The 17104-nt window shown below is 38.6% G+C and overlaps 1 long non-coding RNA gene across 2 annotated transcripts; it reads right to left on the reverse strand.

Annotated features, from left to right (window-relative positions):
* Nucleotides 1-3580: 3580 nt before the first annotated feature.
* On the reverse strand, nucleotides 3581-6046 carry LOC109075393. Of its 2 annotated transcripts, none has more exons than XR_006155420.1 (10): nucleotides 5944-6046; nucleotides 5813-5858; nucleotides 5625-5719; nucleotides 4883-4925; nucleotides 4696-4792; nucleotides 4569-4614; nucleotides 4378-4473; nucleotides 4247-4292; nucleotides 4052-4153; nucleotides 3581-3972 (listed from the first exon to the last, which is right to left on the reverse strand). It is a non-coding gene; the product is annotated as an uncharacterized LOC109075393 (long non-coding RNA). The 2 variants fall into 2 exon arrangements; XR_006155421.1 differs by lacking the exon at nucleotides 4883-4925 and adding an exon at nucleotides 5503-5548.
* Between the last annotated feature and the right edge of the window lie 11058 nt (nucleotides 6047-17104).

A 17104-nucleotide genomic window follows, 5' to 3' on the forward strand; every position in this document is an offset into this window, starting at 1 on the left:
TGGATGTAAATTGTGCCAGGATCGGTGGAAGCATGTGGCTGCCATTTTTAAGTTTGTCATGAGTTGGAAAATATTTTGAACCATTTGACATATCTGAACAAAAATCAGTAGGGATCTTCAACACTATGTTCCGGACGTACCTCAGAAGATTGAATTACAGTTTACTTAACTTTCCATATTAAGCTGCTTAAAATGCTAAGCAAACTTTTTTTTTTGACCTCATTCTCACACCTTAACCTCTCTTCTGCATCATGCTGGCTGTGCATCGACTGAGTGGTGCAGTCTGTTAAGCCGCTGGTTCTGAACCTCTTAGTTTGTGGGTTCGAAACCCAGGTTGTCCATGTAAATTCTGTTCCAGACTTTGGATTTTCACTGTGTTTATATTGAATCAGAAATGCGTTTGTGTTCATTCTCATCTGAACCTCTCTTTGATTTCGAGTTTTGACCTCATTCTCACACCTTAACCTCTCCTCTGCAGTCAGTTCCATGTGTATTGACTGAGTGGTGCACTTGGCTAAGCCGCTGTTTCTGAACCTCTGAGGTCATGGGTTCGAATCCAGGGTGGTTGATGTTGCTTCTGTTCAAGACATTGGATTTTCCGTGTGTGTTCGCATTAAATCAATAATCTGTTTTTGGTCATTCTCATCTAAAGTTCTGTTCGATTTCAAACTTCTCTACTTCTGAACCGATCCGTTGTCCCAACGCGCGTTCCGTTTCTGGCGTTTCTCTTCCTCCCGCTCTGATCTGGGCTACAGCCCTTCAGGGCTTGGCCCCGGCATCGCTGCTTGCAGCTATATTTAGGGGCCAAGCCCGAAGGGCTGTAGCCCCTATTGTATCTGTATGTTTTCTTTATTATTATTATTCTTCTTCTTCTTCTTGGCCAATGGGAGTCTATGGCAGCCCTATGAAGGGAATATAGGAAAATGATGAAATTTGGCACACTTGTAGTGATGGCCATTATTAGTGATCTGACCAACTTTGGGGTCTGTAGGCCCAACTCTATAGCGCCACCACCAGTCCAAATATTCAACATTCAAATGTTAATAACTTTTGAACCCCTAAATCTATGAAAATTTAACTTAGTACACCTCATCACTCTCTTCATGAAGATTACATTCTAAACCTTACATTAAGGCTCCGCCAATTACAGTAGCGGCCATTTTGAAAAGTACAGTATTCAGTCTAAACACTACTCCTCCTCCTTCAAAATTAGTCCAATTCTTCTGAAATTTGGCTCAAATGATCTTTAGACTGAGCCGCACAGAAATGACTGAACAGATTTTTGATATTCATCTTTGTTCAAAAGTTATTAAATTGTGAACCTAACGAAGTCGACCTAAAATCGGTTCAGATGCTGTATCTCGGCCAAACTTTGATCAATCGAAACTAAACTTGGTACACTTCATCTACACCATGATCTGAGGGTCCATGCCAAAGTTGGGAACAGCGCCACCTATGGGTGTTGAGATACCAAAAATTCACTTTTTTGCTTATAACTTCTGAACAATTCGTCAGAAAATGATGATCTTGGTGTTTATGCATTCTTTGGGTCATTCCGAATCTGTGGATGTCAATTTTGTCAAGACCACCTGGACCACCTTTCCGCCATTTTGAAATTTGACATAAATTGCGATATCTTTTGATCTGCTGGACAGATCTGCATAAAAATCGGTAGGCGTCATCAACACCATGTGCCGGAGGTACCCCGGAAGTTTGAAGACAGCGCCACCTAGTGTTCAAGAGATATAATGATTCTTGCAAAACCCCTTATAACTTTTGAAATCGTTGATCGATTTTTGTTATTTTTATGTCATTTCGTTCCTTGGGTTATGTCGAATCGGATGATGTCCCATTTGTCATTTTCCAATATGGTGTCTGTCCGCCATATTGAATGGAATGAAAAACAGTTTTTTTTGCTACTCCTCCCTGAAATCTTGTTCAATTTTGTTCAAAATTTTATCACATGATCTTCAGACCGAGCCGGACAGAAATGACTGAACAGATTTTTGATTTACACTCCCGTTCCCGACATATACATCTCAGAAGTTGACCGTGCCTGTGCTAGTTGATTTGTGCTAGTTAGCTTAGCATGCTAATTAGCTAACATGCTAACACGTTTCTATTCATTCTAAAGGGTGTCTTGATCTATCTGGTTAACTTTGAGCAACGTTAGCATTTTTTCGCCTAGCATGCTAATCTGGCTCAAATGCTAATTCGGGATTTTGAGAGATCATTCTCACACCTTAATCTCGCTTCTGGGGCTTGTCAAATGTGAGTCAACTAATGTGGCTCACTCTGCTAAGGCGCTGGTTCCGAATCTGTGAGGTTGTGGGTTCGAATCCCGGGTGGTTGATGTTGCTTGTGTTCAAGACATTGGATTGTGTGTTCGCGTTAAATGTAAAACGTGCTTTTGGTCATTCTCATCTGAAGTTCTGTTTGATTTTGGAAGTTGTGAGATCATTCTCACACCTTAACCTCTGTTCTGCAGTATGCTGTGAAGCACATTGACTGAGTGGTGCACTCTGCTAAGCTGCTGGTTCCAAACCTCTAAGGTTGTGGGTTCGAATCCAGGGTGGTCCATATTGGATATTGTATTTTATGAGTATATTGAAGCAGGAATGTATTTTTGTTCATTCTCGCCTAAACTTCTTCATTTTTGAACGTCTCTACTTCGGAACTCTTTTTAATGTATATTACGTTTCTGCTGTATTTGCTCTTCCTGCTCTGCACTACACTTCAAAAACATTCTTTGTTAGCATGCAAGTTTATGCATCATCTGTGTTGCTTTATATGTTAAAACTTATCACATTGTGAAGCATATGACACACAGTCACTATAATGTTGAAGATAAGAATTGTGCTCTCACAGATGAGGTCACAGGTTTCAATTCTTCTGTGGGGTGACATTATAATAGAACATCTGATCAACTATACAGGGACATCTTTGCAACATTTCAACTAACTTTTATACTTGTTAAATTGACTGTTGTGAACAAAAACATCTATGTATTGAGTGGGTCAGCTCCTGCCATTGTATACTATGGCAAATCATTTTATTTTTGTCAGTTTCATGGAGAGCATCACTGGAATAAAAAAAAAAAAAAAAAAAAAAAAAAAAAAAAAAAAAAAAAAAAAAAAATTAAACTGCCTTTAGGCAAGCTTTCAGTTTTTCCTCAAGAGACTTAACTGGGATCACCATTTAAGCCTTACAGAAAGAATACTTCTGTGGTGTACACTAAATATTATTTCAACCATTTTCTCCCCAATTCCAGGTTTAATAGTATAATCAAATAACCTGAATGCAAAAAAAAAAAAAAAAAAAAAAAAAAAAAAAAAAAAAAATTACTATCATCTCATTTTATCCATTATCATGGATCCTCTATGTAGCACAGTGTGATATGAATTGCGCCCCGAGATGTCAATTTGAAAGAAAAAACAAAAAAAAAAAAAAACTAAAATTCTACTTAGACCATCTAATGTAGATCAGTAAACAAAAAAAAAAACAAAAAAAAAAAAAAAACCCAAAAAAAAAAGGACATTGATAGAGTACATGGAAGTTCATGAAAGCAAGCACAAAAGTATATTCTAAATCATTGTGCATTTATTATTCTTTACAAACACTTTACATTGAAAATATTGTGCCTTAATACCCCAGTGAGCAAGCCAGAAGGCAACAGTGGCAAGGAAAAACTCCCTAAATTAGTGAAGAGTAGCATCATCAGCAAAGAGGTATAGGGAGAAACCTTGGGAGGAACCAGACTCCGCAGGGGCAAGCCATCCTCCTTTGGCTGGCATCTAAATTTGCTGTACATAGGCTAAATATAATACAAGCCATCCATCCAACATTTCATATAGAATCGTGTTACTTTCGTGGTTATGCATTTGTGATATCTTTGACTATTGACTGCCTGCATCAGTTTAGAGTTTTGCCGGGACATTTTCTGAAGATACTTGAACAATGGTTTTGTATTCACTGTAAGAAAGAAGCAGAAAAATTTAGTCATCAAATTAGTATCAACTTCTGATTAAGCACAAAGGATATTATATTCTACCTTTTTTATTGGTTGTGTGCTTCTTCATAAAAAGGAGTTCATAGAGTGGAGCATCATTTATTTAATGGATGATTAAGTTTCAACTGTAGCTATTGCAGAAACCTGAAGATACATTCAAGGAACATAAACAAATTGATAATTAGTGTTTGCACAACTAAAATATTTAGCACTTTATGTAGACATCTGTACACTCACCTTTTGGGAGTAGTGGACAGTAGTTATTGAGTTTTGATGCACACACCTGAAAATGTATTGCTATTAGGTGAGGCAGTGCTTGAAGAAATGGGTCAATTCAAGATTTGCAGACATCTTGCAATGACATTTACCTTTTTAATTGGTTTTGTGCCACATCATAAAAATGGTTCATAGAGCGAAGGATCATAATGGATAAGGAAGTTTGAAGTGTGGCGACTTGCAAAAATCTGAAAATACATTCATGCAACATTAACTTCTTGATAATTCAAGTGTTTGCACAACTAAAACATTTAGCACTTTATGTAGACATCTGTACACTCACCTTTTGGGAGTAGTGGACAGTAGTTATTGACTTGTTCTGCACAAAACTGAAAGAATGATTGTTTTAAATTACTGCTCAAAGAAATGAGTCAATTCAAATTTTGCACAGATTATACAATTAAATGTACCTTTTTAATTGTTTTTGTGCAGCTTCATAAAACGGTTCATGGAGCGGACAATCATATAATGGAGAAGGATCTTTGAAGTGTAGCATATTGCAGAAATCTAAAAATACATTCATGGAACACTGATTGATAGTGAAGTGTTTGCACAACTAAAACATTGTACAGATGTCTATGTTAGTTGCACACTCACCTTTTGATAGTGGACAGTACATTTTGGGTTTTGACGCACAAACCTGAAAATGTATCAACAGGTGAAAGACTGCTTTAAGAAAGTTGTCAATTCAACAATTCAAGAAATATAAAATCAAAATACATAAGGATTGGTTTTGTGCTGCTTCATAAAAACAGTTCATGGAGTGGAGAATCATAATGGAGAAGGATCTTTGAAGTGTAGCATATTGCAGAAATCTGAAAATATATTCATGGAACATTAACTGCTTGATAAATAGTGTTTACACAAAACATTGTGCAACTAATGTAGACCTCTGTACACTCACCTTTTTGATAGTAGTAGACAGTAGTTATTGATTTTTGATGCACAAACCTGAAAATGTATTGCTATTAGGTGAAGCAGTGCTTGAAGAAATGAGTCAATTCAAGCTTTGCACAGATTAAACAATGGAATTTACCTTTTTATTGGTTTTGTGCCGCTTCATAAAACGGTTCATGGAGCGGAGAATCAGAATGGAGAAGGATCTTTGAAGTGTAGCATATTGCAGAAATCTGAAAATACATTCATGGAAGACTGATTGATAAAGTGTTTGCACAACTAAAACATTGTACAGATGTCTACGTTAGTTGCACACTCACCTTTTCATAGTAGTGGACAGTAGATTTTGGGTTTTGACGCACAAACCTGAAAATGTATCAACAGGTGAAAGACTGCTTTAAGTTGTCAATTTAAGTTTTGCAGATATATGAATTTAATTTACCTTTTTATTGGTTTTGTGCTGCTTCATAAAAACAGTTCATGGAGCGGAGAACCATAATGGAGAAGGATCTTTGAAGTATAGCATATTCCAGAAATCTGAAAATATATTCATGGAACATTAACTGCTTGATAAATAGTGTTTACACAACTAAAACATTGTGCAACTAATGTAGACCTCTGTACACTCACCTTTTGGGAGTAGTGGACAGTAGATATTGAGTTGTGATGCACAAACCTGAAAATGTATTGCTATTAGGTGAAGCAGTGCTTGAAGAAATGTGTCAATTCAAGACTTGCAGAAATCATGCAATGGAATTTACCTTTTTAATTGGTTTTGTGCTGCTTCATAAAAACAGTTCATGGAGCGGAGAATCAGAATGGAGAAGGATCTTTGAAGTGTAGCATATTGTAGATATCTGAAAATATATTAGCGATTGTTTTTGTTAGATTCATTGAACAAAAACAATCGATCACTATGGCAGCCCTATGAAGGGAACATGGGAAAATGATGAAATTTGGCACACTTGTAGAGATGGCCATTATTAGTGATCTGACCAACTTTGGGGTCTCTAGGACCAACTCCATAGCGCCACCACCAGTTCAAAAATTCAATTTTGAAACGTTAATAACTCCTGAACCCTTTCTTCTAGAAAGATAAAACTTAGTACACACGATTACTCTCTTCATGGAGATTACAGTCAATACCTTACATTAAGACTCCACCCATTACAGTAGTGGCTATTATCTTAATTAGGTGATTCCGTTTAAACGCTACTCCTCCTTCAAAAGTGGATTAATTTTTCCGAAATTTGGTGAAGACGAACTTCAGACCGAGCCGCATAGAAATGACTGAACAGATTTTTGATATTCATCTTTGTTCAAAAGTTATTAAATTGTGAACTTAGCGAGGTCGACCCAAAATCGGTTCAGAGGCTGTATCTCAGCCAAACATTGATCAATCGAAACCAAACTCAATACACTTCATCAACACTACGATCTGAGGGTTCATGCCAAAGTCGGGAACAGCGCCACCTATGGGTCATGAGATACCATAAATGCACATTTTTTGCTTATAACTTTTGAACACCTTCTTCAATCCAGATAAAACTTAGTACACCTGATTTCTCTCTTCACGCTGATCATATTGAATAGTTTACATTAAGTTTCCAGCCATTACAGTAACGGCCATTACAAAAAGTACAGTATTCCGTTTTTTCGCTACTCCTCCTTCAAATGTGCTCCAATTCTTCTCAAAATTTGCTCAGACGATCTTTGGACCGAGCCGCACGGAAATGACTGAACAGAATTTTTCGACCTACTGGTCAAAAAAAAAGTTATGATGCTCTGAAGTTAACAGTGCTGAATGGAAATTGTTTGAGAGGCTGTATCTCGGCCGTACTTTGATCGATTGCCACAAAACTTGGTACACTTCCTCAACACCATGAACTGAGAATACATCCCAAAGTTGGAAACAGTGCCACCTATGGGTCATGAGATACTGAAAATTCACATTTTTGTTTATAACTTTTGAGCAGTTAGTTAGAAAATCATGATCTTTGTGTCTTTCGATTCCTCGGGTCATGTCGAATACATGGATGTAAATTGTGCCAGGATCGGCTGAAGCATGTGGCTGCCATTTGTAAGTTTGTCAGAAGTTGGAAAATATTTTGAACCGTTTGACATATCTGTTCAAGAATCGGTAGGGATCATTTTCATTTGCATTTTCACTTTGTGTTTATATTGAATCAGAAAAGCGTTTGTGTTTACTCTCCTCTGGACCTCTCTTTGATTTTGACTTTTGATCTCATTCTCACACCTTAACCTCTCTTCTGCAGTCTTTTCCAAGTGCGTTGACTGAGTGGTGCACTTGGCTAAGCCGCTATTTCTGAGTCTCTATGGTCGTGGGTTCGAATCCCGGGTGGTTAATGTTGCTTCTGTTCCAGTTGTTGGATTTTCTGTGTGTGTTCGCATTGAATCAAAAATCTGTTTTTGGTCATTCTCATCTGAAGTTCTGTTCAATTTCAAAGTTCTCTACTTCTGAAGCGATCCGTTGTCCCGACGCGCGTTCGGTTTCTGGCATTTTTCTTCCTCCCGCTGCGCTCTGGGCTACAGCCCTTCAGGGCTTGGCCCCGGCATCGCTGCTTGCAGCTATATTAGCGATTGTTTTTGTTAGATTTTTTGAACAAAAACAATCTATCACTATGGCAGCCCTATGAAGGGAACATGGGAAAATGATGAAATTTGGCACACTTGTAGAGATGGTCACCAATAGTGATCTGACCAACTTTGGGGTCTCTAGGACCAACTCTACAGCGCCACCACCAGTTCAAAAATTCAATATTTAAACTTTAATAACTCCTGAACCCTTTGTTCTAGAAAGATAAAACTTAGTACACACGATTACTCTCTTCATGGAGATTACACTCTATTCCTTACATTAAGACTCCACCCATTACAGTAGTCGCTATTTTGTTAATTAGGTGTTTCCGTTTAAACGCTACTCCTCCTTCAAAAGTGGTTCAATTTTTCTGATTTTTTACTCAGACGATCTTCGGACCGAGCCGCACAGAAATGACTGAACAGATTTTTGATATACGTCTTTGTTCAAAAGTTATTAAACTGTGAACTTAACGAGGTCAACCTGAAATCGGTTCAGAGGCTGTATCTCGGCCGAACTTTGATGAATCGAAACCAAACCTGGTACACTTCCTCAACACCATGATCTGAGGGTCCATGCCAACGTTGGGAACAGCGCCACCTATGGGTGTTGAGATACCAAAAAATGCACATTTTTCTGCTTATAACTTTTGAACACCTTCTGCTATCCGGATAAAACTTAGTACACCTGATTCCTCTCTTCACGCTGATCACATTGAATAGTTTACATTAAGATTCCAGCCATTACAGTAACAGCTACTCCTCCTTCAAATGTGGTCCAATTCTTCTCAAAATTTGCTCAGACGATCTTTGGACCGAGCCGCACGGAAATGACTGAACCAGAATTTTTCGACCTACTGGTCAAAAAAAAAGTTATGATGCTCTTAAGTTAAAACAACTAAAACTAAAATTTAAGAAATTCTTTATCTCGGCCATACTTTGATCGATCTCCACAAAACTTGGTAAACTTAATCATTTCTATGAACTGAGAAAATATCCCAAAGTTGGAAACAGTGCCTCCTATGGGTCATGAGATACCAAAAATTCACATTTTTGCTTATAACTTTTGAGCAGTTAGTTAGAAAATCATGATCTTTGTGTCTTTCGATTCTTTGGGTCATGTCGAATCCATGGATGTAAATTGTGCCAGGATCGGTGGAAGCATGTGGCTGCCATTTTTAAGTTTGTCATGAGTTGGAAAATATTTTGAACCATTTGACATATCTGAACAAAAATCAGTAGGGATCTTCAACACTATGTTCCGGACGTACCTTCGTCTGAATTACGCTGCTTCAATTGCTAAAGAACTTTTTTCTGTGACCTCATTCTCACACCTTAACCTCTCTTCTGTGGCTTTTTCACCTTGTGTCGTCTGAGCATCATACTGGCTGTGCATCGACTGAGTGGTGCAGTCTGTTAAGCCGCTGGTTCTGAACCTCTTAGTTTGTGGGTTCGAATCCCGGGTTGTCCATGTAAATTCTGTTCCAGACTTTGGATTTTCACTGTGTTTATATTGAATCAGAAATGCGTTTGTGTTCATTCTCATCTGAACCTCTCTTTGATTTCGACTTTTGACCTCATTCTCACACCTTAACCTCTCCTCTGCAGTCAGTTCCATGTGTGTTGACTGAGTGGTGCACTTGGCTAAGGCGCTGTTTCCGAATCTGTGAGGTCGTGGGTTCGAATCCCGGGTGGTTGATGTTGCTTCTGTTCCAGTTGTTGGCTTTTCTGTGTGTGTTCGCATTAAATCAAAAATCTGTTTTTGGTCATTCTCATCTAAAGTTCTGTTCGATTTCAAACTTCTCTACTTCTGAACCAATCTGTTGTCCCGACGTGCGTTCCGTTTCTGGCATTTTTCTTCCTCCGGCTCCGCTCTGGGCTACAGCCCTTCAGGGCTTGGCCCCGGAATCGCTGCTTGCAGCTATATTTAGGGGCCAAGCCCGAAGGGCTGTAGCCCCTATTGTATCTGTATGTTTTATTATTATTATTATTATTATTCTTCTTCTTCTTCTTGGCCAATGGGGGTCTATGGCAGCCCTATGAAGGGAACATAGGAAAATGATGAAATTTGGCACATTTCTAGTGATGCCCATGATTAGTGATCTGACCAACTTTGGGGTCTCTAGGCCCAACTCTATAGCGCCACCAGCAGTCCAAAATTTCAACATTCAAACGTTAATAACTTTTGAACCCCTAATTCTATGAAAATTTAACTTAGTACACCTGATCACTCTCTTCATGGAGATTCCATTCCATACCTTACATCAAGGCTCCGCCCATTACAGTAGCAGCCATTTTGAAAAGTACAGTATTCAGTCTAAACACTACTCCTACTTCAAAATTGCTCCAATTCTTCTCAAATTTGGCTCATATGTTCTTTGGACTGAGCTGCACAGAAATGACTGAACAGAATTTTTTGAACACTAGTGAAAAAAAAAGTTATGATGCTGTGAACTTAATGAAGTTGACCTCAAATCGGTTCAGAGACTGTATCTCGGCCAAACTTTGATCAATCGAAACCAAACTTGGTACACTTCATCTACACCATGATCTGAGGGTCCATGCCAAAGTTGGGAACAGCGCCACCTATGGGTGTTGAGATACCAAAAATTCACTTTTTTGCTTATAACTTCTGAACAATTAATCAGAAAATTATGATCTTGGTGTCTATGGATTCTTTGGGTCATTCTGAATCTGTGGATGTCAATTTTGTCAAGACCACCTGGACCACCTGTCCGCCATTTTGAAATATGCCATAAATTGCGATATCTTTTGATCTACTGGACAAATCTGCACAAAAATCGGTAGGCGTCATCAACAGCATGTACCGGAGGTACCCCGGAAGTTTGAAGACAGCGCCACCTAGTGTTCAAGAGATATAACGATTCTTGCAAGACCCCTTATAACTTTTGAAATCGTTGACCGATTTTTGTAATTTTTATGTAATTTCGTTCCTTGGGTTATGCCGAATCAGATGATGTCTCATTTGTCATTTTCCAATATGGTGTCCGTCCGCCATATTGAATGGAATGAAAAACAGTTTTTTCGCTACTCCTCCCTGAAATCTTGTTCAAATTTGTTCAAAATTTGATCAGATGATCTTCAGACCGAGCCGGACAGAAATGACTGAACATATTTTTGATTTACACTCCCGTTCCCGACATGTACATCTCAGAAGTTGACCGTGCCTGTGCTAGTTGATTTGTGCTAGTTAGCTTAGCATGCTAATTAGCTGAAATGCTAACGCATTTCTATTCATTCTAATGGGTGTCTTGATCTATCTGGTTAACTTTGAGCAACGTTAGCATTTTTTAGCCTAGCATGCTAATCTGGCTCAAATGCTAATTCGGGCTTTTCAGAGCTCATTCTCACACCTTAACCTCGCTTCTGTGGCTTGTCGAATGTGCGTCAACTAATGTGGCTCACTCTGCTAAGGCGCCGGTTCTGAATCTGTGAGGTCATGGGTTCGAATCCCGGCTGGTTGATGTTGCTTCTGTTCCAGTTGTTGGATTTTCTGTGTATGTTCGCATTAAATTAAAAACATGCTTTTGGTCATTCTTGTCTAAAGTTCTGTTCGATTTCAAACTTCTCTACTTCTGAAGCGATCTATTGTCCCGACGTACGTTCCGTTTCTGCCGTTTTTCTTCCTCCCGCTCCGCTCTGGGCTACAGCCCTTCAGGGCTTGGCCCCGGTATCGCTGCTTGCAGCTATATTAGCGATTGTTTTTGTTAGATTTTTTGAACAAAAACAATCGATCACTATGGCAGCCCTATGAAGGGAACATGGGAAAATGATGAAATTTGGCACACTTCTAGAGATGGCCACCAATAGTGATCTGACCAACTTTGGGGTCTCTAAGACCAACTCTACAGCGCCACCACCAGTTCAAAAATTCAATATTTAAACATTAATAACTCCTGAACCCTTTGTTCTATTCAGATAAGACTTAGTACAATTGATTACTCTCTTCATGGAGATTACAGTCTATACCTTACATTAAGACTCCACCCTTTACAGTAGTGGCTATTATGTTAATTAGCTGTTTCCGTTTAAACGCTACTCCTCCTTCAAAAGTGGTTCAATTTTTCTGATTTTTTACTCAGACGATCTTCGGACCGAGCCGCACAGAAATGACTGAACAGATTTTTGATATACGTCTTTGTTCAAAAGTTATTAAACTGTGAACTTAACGAGGTCGACCTGAAATCGGTTCAGAGGCTGTATCTCGGCCAAACTTTGATGAATCGAAACCAAACCTGGTACACTTCTTCAACACCATGATCTGAGGGTCCATGCCAAAGTTGGGAACAGCGCCACCTATGGGTGTTGAGATACCAAAAATGCACATTTTTGCTCATAACTTCTGAACAATCAGTCAGAAAATGATGATCTTGATGTCTATGGATTCCCCGGGTCATACCGAATCTGAGCATGTCAATTGTGCCAGAATCGACTGAACCACCTGTCGGCCATTTTGACATTTGTCATGAATTGCAATATCTTTTGAACCCGTGGACGAATCTACACAAAAATCAGTAAGGAACATCAACACAATGTGCTGGATGTACTTCTGATGTTTGAAGACAGTGCCACCTACTTTTCCGGTAGTGATTGTTTTTGTCAGATTCCTTGACAAAAACAATGGGGCTCTATGGCAGCCCTATGAAGGGAATATAGGAAAACCGTGAAATCTGGCACACTTGTAGTGATGGCCATGAATAGTAATCTGACTGATTTTTGGGTCTCTAGGACTAACTCTGTAGCGCCACCAGCAGTTCAAAAAAATTAACATTGAAACATTAATAACTTTTGGAAACTTTCTTCTATCCGGATAAATCTTAGTACACCTGATTCCTCTCTTCACGCTGATCACATTGAATACTTTACATTAAGATTCCAGTCATTACAGTAACATCCATTATGAAAAGTACAGTATTCCATTTTTTCGCTACTCCTCCTTCAAATGTGGTCCAATTCTTCTCAAAATTTGCTCAGACGATCTTTGGAGCGAGCCGCACGGAAATGACTGAACAGAATTTTTCGACCTACTGGTCAAAAAAAAAGTTATGATGCTCTGAAGTTAACAGTGCTGAATGTAAATTGTTTGAGAGGCTGTATCTTGGCCATACTTTGATCGATCTCCACAAAACTTGATAAACTTCATCAACACTATGAACTGAGAAAATATCCCAAAGTTGGAAACAGTGCCACCTATGGGTCATGAGATACCAAAAATTCACATTTTAGCTTATAACTTTTGAGCAGTTAGTTAGAAAATCATGATCTTTGTGTCTTTCGATTCTTTGGGTCATGTCGAATCCATGGATGTAAATTGTGCCAGGATCAGCTGAACCATGTGGCTGCCATTTTTAAGTTTGTCATAATTTGGAAAATATTTTTAACCTTTTGAAATATCTATACAAAAAATCGTTAGGGATGCTGGCTGTGCAGTTCTGGACTTACCTCAGAAGTTTGAATTACAACATACTAAAGTTTCCATATTAAGCTGCTTAAACTGCTAAGCAAACTTTTTTTTGACCTCATTCTCATACCTTAACCTCTCTTCTGCATGTTGCTGGCTGTGCATCGACTGAGTGGTGCAGTCTGTTAAACCGCTGGTTCTGAATCTCTGAGGTTGTGAGTTCGAATCCCGGGTGGTTGTGATTTCTTCTGCTCCAGACTTTGGATTTTCACTGTGTGTTTATATTGAATCAGAAATGTGTTTCTGTCCATTCTCATCTGAACCTCTCTTTGATTTCGACTTTTGACCTCATTCTCACACCTTAACCTCGCTACTGTGGCTTGTCAAGTGTGCGTCAACTAATGTGGCTCACTCTGCTAAGGCGCTGGCTCTGAACCTTTGAGGTCGTGGGTTCGAATCCCGAGTGGTTAATGTTGCTTCTGTGCAAGTTGTTGGATTTTTTGTGTATGTTCACATTAAATTTAAAACGTGCTTTTGGTCATTCTCATTTAAAGTTCTGTGCGATTTCAAACTTCTCTACTCCTGAAGTGATCCGTTGTCCCGACGCGCGTTCGGTTTCTGGCATTTTTCTTCCTCCCGCTCCGCTCTGGGCTACAGCCCTTCAGGGCTTGGCCCCGGCATCGCTGCTTGCAGCTATATTTATTATTATTATTATTATTCTTCTTCTTCTTCTTCTCGTCCAATGGGAGTCTATGGCGGCCCTATGACGGGAACATGGGAAAATGATGAAATTTGGCATACTTGTAGAGATGGCCATTATTAGTGATCTGACCAACTTTGGTGTCTCTAGAACCAACTCTATAGCGCCACCAGCAGTCCAAAATGTCAACATTAAAACATTAATAACTCTTGAACCCTTAATTCTATGAAAATTTAACTTAGTACACATGATCACTCTCTTCATGGAGATTATAGTCAATACATTACATTAAGGCTCCGCCCATTACAGTAGCGGCCATTTTGAAAAGTACAGTATTCAGTCTAAACACTACTCCTCCTTCAAAATTAGTCCAATTCTTCTGAAATTTGGCTCAAATGATCTTTAGACTGAGCCGCACAGAAATCACTGAACAGAATTTTTTGAACACTAGTGAAAAAAAAAGTTATGATGCTGTGAACTTAATTAGGTTGATCTCAAATCGGTTCAGAGGCTGTATCTCGGCCAAACTTTGATCAATCGAAACCAAACTTGGTACACTTCATCTACACCATGATCTGAGGGTCCATGCCAAAGTTGGGAACAGCGCCACCTATGGGTGTTGAGATACCAAAAAAATCACTTTTTTGCTTATAACTTCTGAACAATTAATCAGAAAATTATGATCTTGGTGTCTATGGATTCTTTGGGTCATTCCGAATCTGTGCATGCCAATTTTGTCAAGACCACCTGGACCACCTGTCCGCCATTTTGAAATTTGTCATAAATTGCAATATCTTTTGATCTACTTGACAAATCTGCACAAAAATCGGTAGGCATCATCAACGCACTGTGCCGGAGGTACCCCGGAAGTTTGAAGACAGCGCCACCTAGTGTTCAAGAGATATAAAGATTCTTGCAAAACCCCTTATAACTTTTGAAATCGTTGATCGATTTTTGTAAATTCTATGTCATTTCGTTCCTTGGGTTATGCCGAATCAGATGATGTCTCATTTATCATTTTCCAATATGGTGTCTGTCCGCCATATTGAATGGAATGAAAAACAGTTTTTTGGCTACTCCTCCCTGAAATCTTGTTCAATTTTGTTCAAAATTTTATCACATGATCTTCAGACTGAGACAGACAGAAATGACTGAACAGATTTTTGATTTACACTCCCATTCCCGACATGTACATCTCTGAAGTTGACCGTGCCTGTAATAGTTGATTTGTGCTAGTTAGCTTAGCATGCTAATTAGCTGAAACGCTAACATGTTTCTATTCATTCTAATGGGTGTCTTGATCTATCTGGTTAACTTTGAGCAACGTTAGCATTTTTTAGCCTAGCATGCTAATCTGGCTGAAATGCTAATTCAGGGTTTTGAGAGATCATTCTCACACCTTAACCTCGCTTCTGTGGCCTGTCAAATGTGCGTCAACTAATGTGGCTCACTCTGTTAAGGCACTGGTTCCGAATCTCTGAGGTCGTGGGTTCGAATCCAGGGTGGTTCATGTTGCTTCTGTTCCAGATGTTGGGTGTTCCATGTGTTTGTAATGAATAAAAAAAAAAAAACATGTTTTTGTTCATTCTCGTCAGACCTTCTGATTTCACCTTATCTGTAATTCTGAATCTATGTGTTCTGGAAAAGTGCTGAAAAAGTTGCTGGAAGCACATTTTCTCTTTTTTCACAAAAAAAAAAAATAAAAAAAAACAATATCTAACAAACTTTAATTTAATGTTGTATTTATATATTCATGCACATTTTCTCTTTTTTCACAAAAAAAAAAGTTGGAGATTGAACAATGGCTGTCATATTTTTTGTATGTGTCAATTTTCCATTTCAATTTAAGGTATGAGACAAAAGCAGGAAAAGGTCTACATTCATACAGTCATTTAGGGTTGGCTGTAGATTGCATCAAAGAGGAAACACCCAAACTCAACATTTATACCTTCATCAAATGCGGATGCTTTGATCTCATCCAATCATAATGCATATTCAACATATATGTCCATTTAAGGTGTCCAACTATGCCCTCCAGATAAGTTTCTAAGAATTCAGTACACATTTTTTTAAGTAGCCAGGACGTCTAAGAAACCATAATAACATTTCTGTCTCACACTTGTCTTGCACACACACACACACACACACACACACACACACATTAAATAGATTTCCTGTTATCTCTCAGCTCATCGAAAACTCAAGAATACTGAAGTAAACTGAAACACTCGGAGACGGTCTTTAGTACAGAGAAGCAAATTATACAGAAAATTTAATTTTCCTCCACAGTATGTAAATGAGGTTTTGATAATGCCATGTTGTTTGTACCTTTTGTACTGACATCTAAGTCATTCCAAAAGGAAGTGTTTATTGGCACAGGGCTTTTAAAGCATCCTTGATGTGTAAACGGCATCTGGGAAAACAGACAGATTTAGGCACAATTTATCTGCTTATTTCACATATAGGCAATGTCAGTTTTCAATATTACTTCACCAACACACTATCAGTTCTTCAACATTGTTGTCTTTATGGCTAGGTCGTGCCAAGCTCATTTCATGAACCAGCAGACAAATAGATCTTCCTGAGCTGTTGTCAGCGGCCTATTGAGTCAGATTGGAATAATACATTGCATCTCTGAGCTGAGGCTGGCATGTCAATCCTACCATTGTCCTGTCTGTGATACTTTATTTCACATGCCATCTGTTCTTTTCATCAGAATACTGACAGTGCTAGTATGGATTTAAGCTATCCATCTCATTAAATAACCTAGACATGCCTAAATTCTTCTGATTGGAGGTCAGCACGAGTGATTGCAAGAATCTTTATGTGTTTCTATCCCTCAGGCGTCCAAACAGCCTAATTTTTCTTAATATTTTCTATGTGTCATATCTTTTTATGTTATGAATGATCTTAGATTGCCTCTCTCTCTCCTTTGTGTGTTGACGGCCATATTTATGCATGATGTAATGAGTAGTAGCCTTCATTTATAAAAATGCATGTGAATAGGGACTGGGAAGCTTGTTATTCATTTCAGGATTTGTTTTCCTCAGTGAGAAGACATCAAAGTCAAGTCTAACGATTGTGGCTTTATGCAGTGCTGATGTCTTTTATCCTTTAATACCAATTAATTTCCTTGATTCAAAGTTAGCAGCTCTTCCACTGCATGGTTATAGGTTGTATGACCATAATGGATCTTTTTTCT

Source organism: Cyprinus carpio, chromosome B8 (genome assembly GCF_018340385.1).
Source record: "Cyprinus carpio isolate SPL01 chromosome B8, ASM1834038v1, whole genome shotgun sequence".
Taxonomy (NCBI): domain Eukaryota; kingdom Metazoa; phylum Chordata; class Actinopteri; order Cypriniformes; family Cyprinidae; genus Cyprinus; species Cyprinus carpio.